Below are 16,020 nucleotides of genomic sequence, written 5' to 3' on the forward strand. Positions count from 1 at the left end.
GCGTTAGCGTTGAGGCTGGCGGCCGGGGAGGGCAGCGTGATGGTCGCCGTGGCGACGGGGCGTCTCCCCGGCAACGCGCGGGCCGGGCCGGCGCTGCCGCGTCACGGGGCCCCGGGGCTCGGCGCTGTTGCCGCGGAAACGGCGATCCCGGCGCGGCGCTGGGCATGGGGAGCCTGCGCCCGCTTTGTGTCGGGGGATCGCCCCGGTGGCCGGGGATGCCCCTGGCTCCCTGGGTTTTATTCTGGTGACTAGGGCACGACCAGGGGTGCGGTGTCCCAGGCGGTGCAGCTCGGCTGTCCCGGTGTTCCTTTGGGTGCTGGGGAAACACGGTCCCTAGTACCACCTGTGGAAGTACCCCTCACTGCTGTGCTCTGCAGAAGGACAGATAAATAATTTCGATAATGGATTAAGCCTGTAATTTGTGCATTTGAACAAAGACAAAGCATGTTTCCTGGCCCTCGCTTTATTTTTACTGCTACCTTTTTAAGAGTATTTTAATTATGCTCATATAGATTTATTGATAAATTCTCATGTTGAGTAGAAGTGTAAGGCACATCTGACATAGAAATTGAGGGATTTTGATCCCTTCTAATCCCCACAAATAAAAAAAATCTAGCATACACATGCAGTTGAAAGCCAGAGGACTCCCACTTTTTTATGGGTGAAGTGACTGTTGACTCAATGGCCTGGCTTTGCCAGAACCGCTGTGTAATTTGGTGGCAAATGTTGGCAGCAGGAGCAACGACATGGGCAGCTCTTCTAGGCTAGACTACAGGAAGCAATGCAGCAGCACTGCTGTGGGCAGTTCTTGCAGGGATGAATCCTTAGAAACACCCTGTGTGGGTATCAGGGGGCACAGAGCAGCGTAGCTACCCTGTGTCCTGCACAGCTGTGTGCCTGCTGCTCCCCTGTCCTCATCCTGCACAGCTGTGAGCCCACTGCTCCTCTGTCCTCATCCTGCGCAGTGTGCCCACTGCTCCCCTGTCCTCATCCTGCAGTGCTGTGTGCCCGCTGCTCCCCTGTCCTCATCCTGTACAGAGTGTGCCCACTGCTCCTCTGTCCTCATCCTGCACAGTGTGCCCACTGCTCCCCTGTCCTCATCCTGCAGAGACTTGTGCCTGCTGCTGCTCCGTGCTTGCTGTGTGTGGCAAAGGATGCCTGCAGAGTTGCAGACCTTGGGCAGAGGTTGTGCTGCCTCTTCTAATGGGGTTTGTGTCCAGAACCTCATAGCCTGTTTTCATGAGTGGGAGAAGAGAGGAGTACTGGCAGGTGCCAGCCAGTATGGGATTTAAGAAGCGAGTTTCAATCACTACCTGCTTTCACCACTGCCCAGTGTAGCTGAGCAAGGGAGGAGGGGTCTAGTGAAACACTGACAAGTGAGTCCCAAAACTGAAAGGGAAGGTTTTTCTCCTTGGAGCCCATGGGATGTATGAGCTGCTGCTACACTGCTTGTGCTGCCAAATGCTTTGGAGTCTTCCCTGTAAGGACTGCATCATAAAACAAAGAGCTTGTGTGGTTGAAGGAGCAAATGCCTTGCAAATACAGCAAAGGTCAGGTTTTATATGAAGAAATTGTGGTCTCACTGTTACTCTTACTTGGCTATCTTTCAGCATTTCCACTGTTAAATAAACCTTAATATCCCCATAGTATGCTAAAATATTTATTCATTCCGCTGTTAATGACTGGTGAAACGTCAACGTGAAGCTGGTCTAGGCTATCAGTGACTTTTGAATTAATTCTGGATTGGCAGTTACATGGTAATTTTCTGAATATATTTCCAATATATTCTCAACGAGTTGAACATTCCCTGTGCATTTGGAAAAAAACAGTAATCCCATGTGTAAGTGATTGCTTTCTCATGTGTACAAAGACTTCACTAGGGGTAGAAAATGTAAATCCACTCCACCATAGTCTGATCTCCAGAGCAATACATCGTCATAGTAACAAATTCCAAGGGGAATTTTTCTTATGGTGAAGAAAGTACATCTAGAAAAAAATCCTTGGGTGGCAGAGGTTTTGCTGTCTGTCCATCTTGTGTAATGGAAGTCCTCAACTAAGAGAAGCTATGTCACTTCATATTAATTAAATACATCTGGAACCAGATATATGCCAGTATTATTCCTGCCTCTAGGAATAAGGCTTGTAAGGGTGAAATTGCAGTTGGTGAAATTGCACAGGGGCAAATTGACCTATTCCTTGTCTTTATCAGATGTTTTAAAAGAATAAAGATGCACAAGTGAATCATGTGTTCTGTTTAGTATCTGCATAAGCAGCTTAGGGTCGAATTGAGCACAGAGTGGAGGAATGCACTGTAAAAATACGCCAAGCAGGATGATTACTAAATACACGAATTTCCATTTTCCTTAACAGAGTTAATGTAATAAGATAATTCAGTTTCATTACTTCAGTAGAGCATCCTGCATAAATGTGACAGGGGTGGACCTTTTGGACCTTTTATGAAGGAGTTTCATGATGCGAACCCATACAATTGGATGGCTGAGTGAGTGTTGTACCAGTATCATTTGAGATAAAAGCGACTGTAGCCATGACATTTGGACTACATTGGGTTCCATGTATAGAAGACATTTTGGGGGAAAAGGCAACCTTGCTGTGTTTGTACATAAGAAATAATTCAGACTGCAGTTGTCTGAATTGCTGCTTCAATTCAGGCCAAGGTTACCTGTAAGCTGTAAGAAGAGAAGCAGTAGAATATCACAAGGTGAATTATTTAATTTTAATTGGCTTGGCTGTGTGTTGTTAAAAAAAATACTTGCAACAAACAAAACCCTTTGGGTTTTCATCTGGTTCTTCTAATTGAAGCATGTGTCATAAAGCATGTCATTTATGGTGAATTTCAAAAGTGAACCAACACAGATACACATCATTACAAAGGAAAAGCTCTCCTTGGTGTCGAAAAATAGGTGTGTTAGACTAATGTGTTTCTTCTTAAATTTTACAGTTATTTTGGCAATAGCAACTTTGAATTATATTTATAGACACACACTTGGTTAAGTAACTGTACAAGTCAGTGCCCTGATACTTCATGTATGTGTTTTATTTCCAGATTTCTGTAACTGACTGTAACTGAAGTGTAAGCGGGATTTTCGCTTCTAGTAGTGCTTGGAGGAGGTCTTGAAATGTTTTTTTCCCCCTGTGTGTATTACATAGGGCTATTTCTCAATTGTATTTCTCTTTGTACTGCTGAAAACTATCAGGAAATGTAATCTAAAATAACAGAAATTACTATTTTCACAGAGTAATAAAAATACTTGAAAATTTGGGTGACTATCTAGGAATATTGGCTTTATAGTCTTGTGGATAATTATTTCATGGCTTTTCATTTTTTCAGTGTGTTTTCCTAATTGTAGTTTGTTAGAGGAATGTCAAATGTTGACAGATCTGTCCAGTAGCTGATGAAATTGCTAACATGTCCAAGAAAGAAACTAAAGAGGTGTTTTTTTCTTTAGCTGCTTCAAACTGCCTGTTCATAAAGGCTTTGTTTGGTTCCTTGTTTGTTTGTTCCTTCCCATTGGGAAGCTCCTTGGGTGAGCTTGGTTCTGCTTCAGGAAGGATTGAGATCCTGGACTGATCTGAACCAGATTTGTGCTTGGCTTTGGACATGGAGTCCAGCTGTGCACATCATAGCATTTGTATCAGAAAAACACATCTGGCATCCATCTACATTTCAGCCAGGCTGCCCTCTGTAGAGAGGATTTGAGCCATGCAGGGCTGGAGCCAACAGGAAACCAGGTAACTAAAACTAACCTGCAGCACAGTTTTGCTGGTTGTAGGGTGTTCAGTGTAGGTGGCATCTGCTGGTGGTTGTGGGGCAGATGCTGCAGAGCCACCCCTCCGTGCCCCGGGCTCCCAGACAGTGCTGCAGCCTTGGTGATGGAGGAGAAACAGGCTAAACCTGCATCGAAGTTGTAGGTTATCACATTAGACAAATTATAAGCACCCTTCCTATCTGTACACTTTATAAGTTGAGATCAGATGTGATCTGTGACCATTTGGGAAAGCTGGTGAAACAACCTTTTCCTATTCACTAAAAGACTTTGCAGGGTGTCTCTTGTAGAAAAGACATTATTTGGTTGTCCTTTGCAATCTGGAAACATGAATTTAATTATGTGTTATTGTTTTTGCTTTTGATAGGAAATAAAGCTGATCATAGGGAAGTCTAATACTAATTTCTGTGCATGTTACAACCACTTTATCAAGAACGATCTAACTATTTTACTTCCTATGCTGAGTCAGAATGAGTTTTCTTCACTTGGTGTGGTTGTAAGGTGGAGTCTTTGGGAAATTTTTGTTTTGCTGTTTTCATAGTTTTGTAGTTTGTGAGATCACAGAGAATACAAGTTCTTCTAAAGTGTACCCTCTGCCACCATCACATGCATTAATTTGAAGATCATCTATACTTTGGGATTATGTTGCTTTATTTCTGTTTTCTGGTAAGTTAGATAATATTGGTTTAGTTTGGTGTCATCTGTGAACCGCAAAAAGTACTTTTGCTTGAGTAAATGCATGGATAAGTGCATAAATATTTGAGGATTTCTCAATCCAGGACTTGGTTTCTAACATATTCTTAACAGTTCTTGAACCATTTGACTTGTGTGATCCCACTAAACACAGTTTCAGGAAACAAAACAGATCAACTCTCTTACCTTTTAAAAGGCTTTTTTTAAAACTTCTTTTTCATTTTTTTTCCTTTTCTTTTTTATACCTTTCAGCATGAAGGATGTGTTGGAGGAAAGATAAATTCAGAAAGGTGATCGCAGATCCTGGACAGAAAGAGAGGAGCACTAAGTCTGAATCTGATCTCTCTAACATAATAGCTTCATGTAGGAATGGCTGGTAGAAATACAAATCACCCTCTAATCACATCTTCATTCCTCTCAAAATTAGTCACATGCTTCTGAGAAGCCTTCTCAACTGAAATGTTTTCAGTTCTTTCTCATTCATACCCCCAGAAAGAAGAAGTGTAATTATTTCCATTTGCCAAATACATGAAGATTTGGTTAAGTCTTTGTTTTGTTTGCATGTATTTAGACTTCCGGTAAAGTACTGCAAAGCAGAGACCTTAGTCTGTCATCTTTCTCTAGATGTCAGGCAAACACCAGCTCATTGCTTTATGTTGTTATTTTTCATGATTCCATTTGTTGAACAGTCTTTCCAGTTACTTGGCTTCTTAGGCTCTTTTTCCCCTCCTCTGTGCCTTCTGTAGATAAATATAGCCTTATTCCAAAGATAACTTGGAATGGTACCGTAGATATTTCCACTAAGTTCATGGGAAAAAGAAAGTGTAGGGATGTGTTTTGAAATTTTTGTTACTTTGTTTGTAAAACCCTCTGTAGGTCAGGGTGTTTCTCTATGAAAGTTTTTAGAGTGGCCTCATTGACAGGCCTGTGAGTTGCTGGCTGCAGGAACTTGAAGCACGTGGGTGCTGTGCTTCTGAGACTGTTTCTCTGCAGCTCCTCATTCTTCTTCCTTGCTGCCCCCAGAGTGAGTGCTGCTGCAGGTGGGGCAGGGTTGCACCGTGCATGAGCTGTGTAGCAAAAAGCAGAGGGTGTGAGAAACCTCTCACCTTTGGTCCCTGGGCAGTGTGTGGATGTGTCACCCTTCATCCCATTAACAGGCACTGTGTCGCTGTGACAGTGCAGCCGTTGTGTGGATGGGGAAGCCTGTGCAGTGTTCAGGAACTGTTCACTGAAGTTTTAGTAGTTGAAAATTCAGACTCAGGAAGGAGTGTTAGTGCAGTGAACACTGGTCAACATGAGCATCACGTTTGTTAGTCATATAATATCACAGCCATGTAAATCACCTGACTTCTGAATTTGAAAACAGACTCGTGAAGCTTGAGAAGCCACAAATAGTATCATAGTGTGTCACATCTTGCTGCTCTTAGATCATGAAAAGGTTTTTCTTGTATTTCCATAACTCAAATTTTTAAATTTAGTTTTAATCATGCTCTTGTATTTTCTTTTAGATTTTATTCACTTCTCTATTAGTTATTGGATTTTCCTTTGTTGCTTGTATAAAGAAAAATTGACAGGGAAAGTTGTATTATTTGTAGTTCTGTTGTAAGACTTATGTTCATGGAACAATTCTTCATGTTACGCTAATAGTGATGAACTACTAGTAAAAAATATTAAGAGAACGTGAATCTTTCAAACAAAGGGTAAGGGATGACTTTAGGTATAATGGTTATAATTGTAAGGCATTCTGCAATTTAACTCTTTATTGTTTGTTTAATAATTGTTTAAACTCAAAGTTAAGGGGCATTGATTATTTCCAAGAATTGCAGCTCTGTCTTGAACAAAAGCCTGTGTGCACCTTTCATCATTTCACCTAGCATTTTAATATATTTTAGGGAATAGAGAACATGTCTAAAATGTGAGGCAGCTGTTGTAGTTTATGCAGAATTCTGAATATTTGTGTAACCAATTTGTTCCATATGTAATCTTCTTTGATAATATCAGTTTTGCACACAGGTTCAAAGGCCTTGGCAGACTTGGAATAGTCCACTTGAGTGCAAGAGCTGTAGGAACTGATTGCAGGTGACCCATTTTCTCCCCAGGTCATAACAGAAGGTGACAGATGTACTGAAAATCCTGGTTGTCCATAGAGAAATGTCCCAGGAGGTGAGCATGGCCAGTGAGAACCATTTCTTCTCTGCATGGTGTTAGTGTGAAGCAGAGCATAAGAGGGACACATTTCACGGCTGCTCCCAGTATGACTGTGGAGAATGCTAACAAGGTGGCATCCAGGTGATCGAGGTGGCCCATCAGGCCTTGTGTTAGCCAGCAGAGGTACAAAACTGAGCTGCATGGTGCACCATCAGCTTGGGCTCTGGGCCAGCTGGGAAGACCTTTAACTTCAGGGGAAGGTAGACTTACATTTGGACCTTGCAGACTAGCTGGTCCTGTACAAAATCCTCTGATTCTCTCATCTCCCATTTATAAGGGTCACCCATGTGCTAAGCCAGGCTTGCTCCAAGAGTGTTTCCAGTTATCTTACACATACAGTTAAAAGAAAGTGCAGTTTCATTTTATACCTGTGTGTATTAGACCCAGTATTTCTCAAAGTATCAATCAGTCTTTCTGTGAATTGTTTCTTTTAAAGCACAGATGTACTATTTCTTCTGTATCTATATGTTTTTATAGATAAAAAACTCAAAAGACATTTTAGTGGGTTAGTCCTTTTGAATCTTTATTGACCAATTCACATTTTCTGGGATGTGTGTTGTATGCATATGTGTATATACAGGGTGCTTATATGGTGGTGTAGTATCTCTGTATCATTTGATATCTTTTCTGGAGAAGGCAGGTTTATTAATTTGTTTAAAGAAAGTACATTTTTGCATAATTTCTTTTGTTAGTATTTGAATGCTTGAATCGTAATTTTTGACATCATCAGATATAACTTAACTTCTGATGTCAGCCTCAGCTCAAGACTGGACTTGTCTCATGCAGGTTGTGATTACTGACCATGTTTTTTCTGGCTTTTATAACTCTATCACCTGGGTTCCTGTTGTATCCAGTTTTCCGTATGTGTGAGTCTGTCCCCTGTATGATCCTGAGTAAAAGTGACATTCCTCTTATTTTGATGGAACTGGCTTTTGTAGAAATGAAACTTGCAGGTTTTGCTAGTTTTGTTTCTCGGGAGCCTTCAGGCTTCAGATGAGTGAAACCAGAAGGGGCTTAAATGGTATTAAAACATCTTTTTCTGAACTTCTGGAGCAAAGAGCATAGAGTCTTTCTTAATACAAAAACTTCTTTACACTTGGGTTTTGAATTTTGACTTGGAAAAATCAAGCTGCTTATTTTCTCAGAATAAAGTACTTTATATAAAAACTGGTTTTTGGAGGTGTTGGAGGGTCCTTAGCAGAGAAATTTCTATTCTCCTCAAAGTTCTCTGTGCCTGGGAACACAGATTGTTTTCCTTACCACCTCGTTGTCCTGGAGTAAAAGAATGGAGGGTGAGAGATATGTCTCTTTGCCTGTCCAGTGCCGCTACAGTGGCTTCATAAAATGGTTCCTCTTTCTCCTTACTAAACAGATGTACTCAGCACTTGCACTTCTTGTTCTTTTTCAGTAAAGCTCTGATGAAACTGTGGAGGTTATATTTGATTTTCTGTAGTGTATTTTTTCACAGATGTTTTGACTTTGTTATGGAAACATCATAGTTCTGTCAGGCAGTTTTGTTACAGCAAAAAACAAGTGAGGATTCAGGGGCTATCTAAAACTATCTAGTTTTAGATAGATTTCAAGAAATTGAATTCAACAATATTTTTTGTTGGCTTTCTTTCCATTCCAGGTGTCCCTGAGACCAGTCTGTGTGCATGTGATACTCATTGGTGGCATTTGTGCTGTTTCTGAATTGTGAACCTGTTTGTAAAATGCAGCATTTTCTTCTTTGGTTCTTGGGGGTTTTTGTTTGTTTTTGTTTTGTTTGTTTGTTTTGCTACTGGTTTAAATAGTAGGGAGGGGAGGCTTAGGGGCAGGCTCTAAATTACTTAGTGGAACCTTAGTGGCTACCACAGGAGAATGTTGAGGCTAGTGATTAAGTAATAATCCCACAAAAGGTGGAATTTTGTTTGATTACTAGGTCCACAGCTAATACAAGTGCATCTAGAAGAAGATTCTAGTCCTTGTGGGATTTTTACATTTAAATCAATTTCTCCAGTGCTTTAAGTCCACATGAGCTGTAGAAGCAAGCACAAATTTACTGTGCCATGTTATGTTGCTTTTCCTCTTTCTGTGAAAAATTCATCTTTGGCATTAGTTCATATAAAACCTGGACTAAACAGGCTGTGGGTTTCATCCAGTTTGGTGGGTTTTGTGTTGTTTTGATTTTGATAAGATTCCCCATGTTGTGTCTGAGGCTTTTTTTCCTGTGAGTGCATATGGTTTTACTAATAAATGTGCAGATCTCTGGGGGTTTCAGTGCACAAGTATGTGTATATATTGCAGTGTACTTTTTATGTCAAGACAGCCTGGCTGCCAGGGAAGCACTCTTGCAGTTAGAAACAAGAATGTACTGTTTTAGGGCAGGTGACCTATTTTCATTACAAAAGAGCAAATACTCAGAGAACAGTGATAGGAGAATTGTTTGAGACAACTAGTCTGAAGTGGGTTTGTGCCAGTGGTTTGACTGGCAAACACATTAGGAAGTTCATGTTGTTGATGAATAACTTGGGGATACCAGAAGAGGAGCGTGGGTAGGGCTGCAGCCCAGTGTGGGATGCAGTTGTTTGGGTTGTCACATACACCTGTGTATCTGTTTTACAGGGGAGCGTGGTTTCCACCTCCATGCATTAAGATCCTTTATTCCTTTGTGAAAGGCAAATGACTGAAGAGGTTGGCCAGCTCAGATACGAGTGTTGATCAGAGCTTTATAAAAGATCTTTCCTTTCTTTTGTCCTGACTCATTCCTGCTTTGTTGACAGTCCCCTCCTGTTAATTGCCAGTACTCACTCTGTCAGCTCATATGAACGGTGCAGTTATGTATGGTAATTTTTTATTGCTCTGCTCTTAAAGCATCCAAGATAGCACAGCCAGTAGGTCTTGCTAATACAGTTGTAAATGTGTTTCTTTCTTGGCTTGCTGCAGCATGCATGCACTTGTTCAAGTTTTCTTTCATTAGCTTGTATGACATATTTTTGGTATTAGAATCAGGACTACACAGACTTTGTTTGTAAAAGTAGAATAACTGTAATTTATTATTCTTCCCACTTTTAAAGGTAGTAGTCAGTGTCCAATTTTATGCAGCTACTGGGGTTTTGCATTTGTTTCTTATGGCCCCTTATACCTGACTGCTGTTGTCAGTTTTTCTCTGTGCTGCTGTTTTTAACCTCACTGATGGGTTCTCTGTGTTGTCTGCCTGGGTGATATAAATATTGCAGAGCTCTATGCCTCTCACTGCTTTTTTTTTTGTAACTATTTTTATCACAATTCCATTATATATCCTTGCAAAAGAAATTCTGTTGAAACAGTGGTTACAGGCTTGGTGGAGACTTTCTAAGGTTAGTTTGAAAAGGCTAAGAGGCTCAGAACAGACTTGATATTTCCACTACAGTGTTTAGAAGTGCATAGAATTCTGTGGTTTAGTCTGTTGTGATGGTGGTGAGGGTGGTGTTTTTTAAGACAGAATATATGGAATTTGGAAAAATGAATTTCATAGTAATGCAGATACTGAAGGTTGGGTTATTAAAAATGTAACAGAGCTTTCAAATGTCCATGGAGCATTGGGAATTCATAACTGATGGAAGTGCAGGATGCAGGTCCAGTAAAAGTATATGAAAGAAATGTAAATTTAGCAAATTAGACATCATTTGGGTTTCATTAATTTTTATGTTTAATCTTAATTTATTTAAGAAAAAAATACAAACAAAAAGGAACTGGGTTACTTCTAATTATGTAACTTTCCTGAAAAGGCGCTTATTTTCCAGGCAGCTATCTGATCAATGGCAAAATTCATAACAGCTCCCCATGTATTTAAGATCTCTATTAATTGGAGTTCCTTCTCTATATTAAAAATTGTTCTCTCTTTAGCTGTTTTGCATATGAAAGATGAAGAAGACCATTTTTCTCAAGAGATTAAAAAAATAAATAAAACAATTAATTAGAATGAAATAATTTTCTAAACTTAAGGGAATTAATAACAAACAAAGCTTCTGGAGTAGCCAGCTTTTATTTTGCAACTTGCAAGTGTAATATAATGTAAAAGGAAGGCTTTATACAAATACATTTATTCCATGATAGTTTAAGAGCCACAGTCAGCTATATTGCTAAATCAATGTAGATATTTTGATTATTAAGTACATTTTGCTGCTTTTGTCTTCATATGTAGAAGTAGACTTGGTCAGATTTGGGGGGAAAAAGAAACTGGGAATTTCTCCTGGAAGTGTCAAAACTGGTCTTCTTCTGTCACCCTGGTGGTATCACTATCAAAACACTGCTTTGAAAAATAGGGCAATTTGTGTTGATGAGCCCTATATTTTGTGATTACATGGAACAAGAGCTTTAGGACTTTGGTTTGTGTTGAGCTTTGAAGACTCTTGGAGCAGTATCACTTGGTTGTTCAGTACAGGGTTGCTTCTGGGCTTTGATTTGGAGGTTTGTTGGGGGATTTTTGGTGTGTTTTCTTGTTTTTTCTTTGTAAAGTCATTTTAAGATGCTTTTGTTGTAGAATAGCAAACTGTCCTCTTAGTTGTGCTGGTGAAGACACTTGTGTAGTTGTGCTGTAAGTGTGATCCTGATGATTTTTTTGTGGGGGCTTTTTAAGGTATTGGGGCTTGTCAAGGACAAGGGCTTTCTTAAAGAATCCTACCAGTGAGAACCCGTCATTGAGCCATAATCTTACTGAGATGGCACAGTGCCGTGCTAGTAAATTTATGGTATGCTTGGCTCCCAGAGGAGATTATCTCCAGAAAAGCATGGAGACATCATTGTGCTTAGTATTGACTCTGTTATAGTGTGCTACAAACCTGCCTTAAAGGTTTCTTGAATTGCAAACCTGATTTTTCAAGTCACTTCAATGCTATAGAAAAGTCTTCCAGTGCCAGGTAAAGCAGGGGAAAAAATCCTTTACCTCAGCTTCATGATTCCTCTGTGTTCACAAGCTTGGTGAAAAAGGGTCACATTTGCAAGGCACAGCTTGGCATTCTGCTGCATCTTTCAGCCTGGTGTTCAAATGCAGTAGCAGAACAGCAGCCTGGGCTGGCACAGGCATTTGGAGTGCTTGGAAATGGGCAAACACTACCCAGGGACTCTGACCTGAGGAGAGGGGACTGGCAAGAGGAACTGGTCTTCACTTGCTGTCTTCTGATTACCAGGTTTCAAACTGCAGTGTAGAAAAGGGAGGTTGCTTTGATGCCATAAACAAGTTAATAATAGCTCTCTGTGGACGCGAGTGCTTGATTTTCATGGGATGTCTCTCTGCTGCTATTGCATTGCTGCTGTGAACAGATTTTGATGCTAGGATGGAAAACTTCCCATTTTAATAGCTTACGAGAAGGAGCCAAGTACACAGCCCCTGGATTATCTTTCCTTGGTCATTGACTAGGTGTAAATAATGAATTTACTAGACTGAATTAGTTCCTTAAAGGAGATTGTCTGAAATCCATCTGGTAGAGTGCTGAAAAGCAGACTCAATAAAATTCTAGAAAATTGACTGTAGGAGAGAGTTTTCTGCTGGCAGGAAGCTGAATTGGATGACCTGAGGAGAGCCCTTAGTCTGATATTTGTGACATGAAGGCAAACAGAAATAAGTGATGAATCTCGAGCACATTTTCAAACTGCGTTTTCAAGACGTGGAAAATTTAAATGCCTTTGTTCCAGCTGATCTATACTATGAATTCCTCAGCAAAGTGTTGCATTGTGAATGGCTTTAGTGTGGTTGAAGAATCTAGCATTCCAAGGACAGTAATATGTGCAGAATTTACTTAATACCCTTAACTTATTACCCATCTTAACTGAGCCACTGAGACACCACCTGACCTCAAGCTATGGTGCAAACAAATAAAATCATCAATAAGTTTAGGTCTGTGTTCATACTTGCTATCATTTTCTATGACAGGAGATAAATGCTGTGTTCTTACTGTTTAAAAGTTATATACCCACACCATTTCAGAAGGTTCTTGCAGTGACAAACTGCTTTCTTCTCCAGTGACAGTGAGATACTGGCTGAGCATTCCTTTCTACACATGTATATTTGTTGTTGGCTCTTTGCAGTAATGGTAGATTCCCTAAATCTAGAAAGACTTGAGTGTCTGTTGTGTTGACTTCTGCAGGAGTCTCAACGTCTGACAGCTTGTCTCTCACTGATGCTCCACAAGAAGTGTTTATCTTTCAGGAGAGTGAAGCAGGTTGTATTATTTTCCTTTTTTTGTTGCTAATCTGTTCTTCGTGACATACCTCCTTGTAGATGTCTAACGACAGTAGTGAACAGGAGTGTGGATATAGTCCCAGTTGTGGTTAAACTGCAGAGCACTGCTGGGGTGCACAGTGGTATCTCAGATGGAGTTTCTTGTGTTGACCTTCTGCTTCAGGATGGTAGAAGGCACTATACAATATCCAAATGTCAAAACTTAACGTGTACACTTGATGATGTAAAAACCAAAGAAAGCTTCTGAAGCTTTGAAAACTTCAGAAGCTTTTGGCTTATTTTGCCTGAATCAAAACTCAAGGTTAGCCTTAGGTTTGCTGGAAATGAACATCTATTGGAAACAGCTTTTTCATGGTTTTGTTTTAATGCACTTCCTAGATTGAAGTTTCCAAATACAGAAAACCTAATTTTGCTTCCAAGTCTGCTGCAAGTCTGAGAAAATTTCAGAAAATGGAAAACGGTCAACACTGCTATTCCCTTGGTAAGAGAAGTAATTGTTCCTTTTTGGCTCTACCTGCAAATACAGTCATGAGCTGAAAAGTAGCAGGCTTTCTCAAATCTCCTCTTTACTTGTTATTCTTCAGGGAATTGTATTCTGGAATATTTCTTAAATGCAGACTGTCCTTTCACCACACCAGCTCAGTCCCATCACGTTGATGTTTTCCTTGGCAGCTGCTGTAGGTGATGTGTGCAGGGTTCTCCTCATTTCCCTCCTTCCTGCCAGGGGTAGCTCTGGAGGGGCTGGCACTGCCTGTGCCACCCTGTGTGCCCAGCTGGGAGGCTTGGCCCCCTGCACGCTGCCCTCCAGCCTGCACATCACCCACAAACTTGGGGAGCTTCGTGAGCAACAGTGAGGCAATTCTCTGGCTCGGTGAAATTGTGCTGCTCATGCTGTGCAATTTAAAGACAAAATGCTTCCTGCTAATTATTAACAGTTAGTCTGTAGGAACAGACTCATTACAGGGGTACTGAACCCTGGCCTGCTGTCCTTTTCGGCACCTGAACAATGCGGTAGGGAGGGGACAAAATGGCAAGAGAAACTGGAGTGCTGGCACCAATTAGTCCCGAGATTAGTCCTGAAAGAGGATTGCAATTTCAAGGCCAAAAAGAGAAGGGAGTGGGTAAAAGGATTTGAAATGAGATTATAGAACCTAAAAGCGCCTTTCTTTTGTTAGGGAAATAATTCAGCAGTTTTGCTCGAGCCAGTGAGACAATCCAGTTTAGTGGCTGAAGCAAGAGATGTGTGTCCTGTTGATTTTTAAGGTTCTTTAAGGAAGTTGATCCCCAGTTGTGTTTGTTACTGCTTCCTGTGAAATCCAAGTGTTTTCAACAAACAAACAAAAACATGGAGGAAAGCTATTACCTCATCAAAAGGCCTGTTGTTTTTCAGGAAGCTTATTTGTATTCTTTAAAAGGGAAGCCAAGAAAAGGAGGCAGATTGAACTCCCTTTTTTCCTTTGGGGAAACTTTTTTTCCCTGGTGGTTACTATGAAACTGGCACTGAAGTCACCCTTTCACGACCCATCCTACAGATGAATTTCAGTGCCAGTTTTTGTTTGTTGGCTACTCAAAGATGCAGATCAGGCAGTTCCTACTTCAATTAAAAGCATCGTCTCCGGTCAGTGCCATAGTGGTGAACATCGTTCTCTTCCTTGGAGAAGGAAGCAGGCACTAAGCCTTGCTGCCCTGTTGACGAGACCACAATACACACTCATGCATAACACCATAATGGTCTGGGACTGAAGACTGGAGCTTGCTTGGAGACAGCAGAAAGAGAGGTCTTCCCTCTTCTTCTCACTCAGAAGGAGAATTACAAAAGGGGGAATTACCAAAAAGAATTACAGATGTTGTGAACTCAATAGGAAATGTTTTGATGCAGTCTGTTCATGCAAGACTGTGTGAAATAGTGACACTTCTGCCATTCCCAAGAGGCTGTTTCTCTTGAGGTGGCTTAGAGTCAGCAGTTGTGTAGGGATCACACAGCTGTTATGTATCTTTTACCAGCTTTTTTCTTTCTTTACTTTTTCTGTGGAACTTAGTGCAAAATACGTATGCAGGCAGGCTTGAAACCTTTGCTTTCAGTTCACTGTGCCTGTGAGTACAGGGAAATTTCTCATCATGAAGGTGTAATGAGTTCTGCCATGTTCTTGATTTCCCTTCTGCATTTCACATAAGCCTTTGCTAAAACTACTTTCATAGGCCAGTAATAGAATCATTAAGGTTTGAAAAGACCTCTAAGTTCAATGCTTAAAGCTGTTTTCCAGTGTGGCACTGAGAGGTTAGCAAGCATCATCTTCCCACTCAGGCTGGTGTAGACCTGAATAATGGCCAAGATTGGGTTGTGTGGGGAACAAACAGAGAATAACCTTTCCTTCAAAAGAAGGGACCCTTTATTTCTAGACAGAGCCATTAAAATAGTCCATTCTGCATATCTTTCTTTGAGCTGAGTTGTCATCTTTGAACTTGTTTATAACCAAGTATCTTAGTTCCCATCCAGAGCCCTTGTTAAATGCTAAAGTTTTGTCCATTTTGTTTTTATTCCATTATACTTCTCTCGCATAACCTAGTGAATCTCACTTGCTGCTTTCTAGCCTTCACAAGCTAGTCAAGCTAGAGTCCCTCCAAGAAAATAGGGGGAAACTTGAGACAAACCTGTCAGCTGAGTTTCCACGCAAGTTAAGAAGAAACACAGGCCCTTGTCCTGTCCATGGGAATTGTGTGAACAGATTTAATGAGACTTAGTTGTGAAGTTATTCCATGCTGAGATGCTGAGGGCTGTACAAATGAGCTGTAAAATTTCTGAAATAGAATGAAGACAATAATAAAACCCAAAAACAGATTCAGCAGAGGAGCTAATGTGGAGGAGGAGATGGTTTATGAACAGCGATTGATAATGACAACAGAGTCGCAGGTCCTCTTAGGAATAGGACAGAAGAATGGTTTCAAAAGGGTTAAGAATGGAATGAGATGACAGCAATTTCTGCTGAAGGTATCCAAGGCTGCTTTGCTTAGAGTTCATGTTTGTCTGTGTTCTGAAGTTTAGGTGCAGGGGTTTCTAAAAAGGAGTTGTTGCTTGAGCATGTTCCAGTTGAACTGAGAATTGCAGGTGTATTGGCCACATCTAGCACAAGC

At 40.8% G+C, this 16,020-nt stretch overlaps 1 protein-coding gene across 9 annotated transcripts in view; it reads left to right on the forward strand.

Annotated features, from left to right (window-relative positions):
- The window catches only part of FOXN3 (forkhead box N3), a 169,798-nt gene that overhangs the window by 66,554 nt on the left and 87,224 nt on the right, over positions 1–16,020 (forward strand). The window lies entirely within an intron of this gene.

Source organism: Passer montanus, unplaced genomic scaffold (genome assembly GCF_014805655.1).
Source record: "Passer montanus isolate IOZ18808 unplaced genomic scaffold, ASM1480565v1 scaffold27, whole genome shotgun sequence".
NCBI classification, from domain to species: Eukaryota; Metazoa; Chordata; class Aves; order Passeriformes; family Passeridae; genus Passer; species Passer montanus.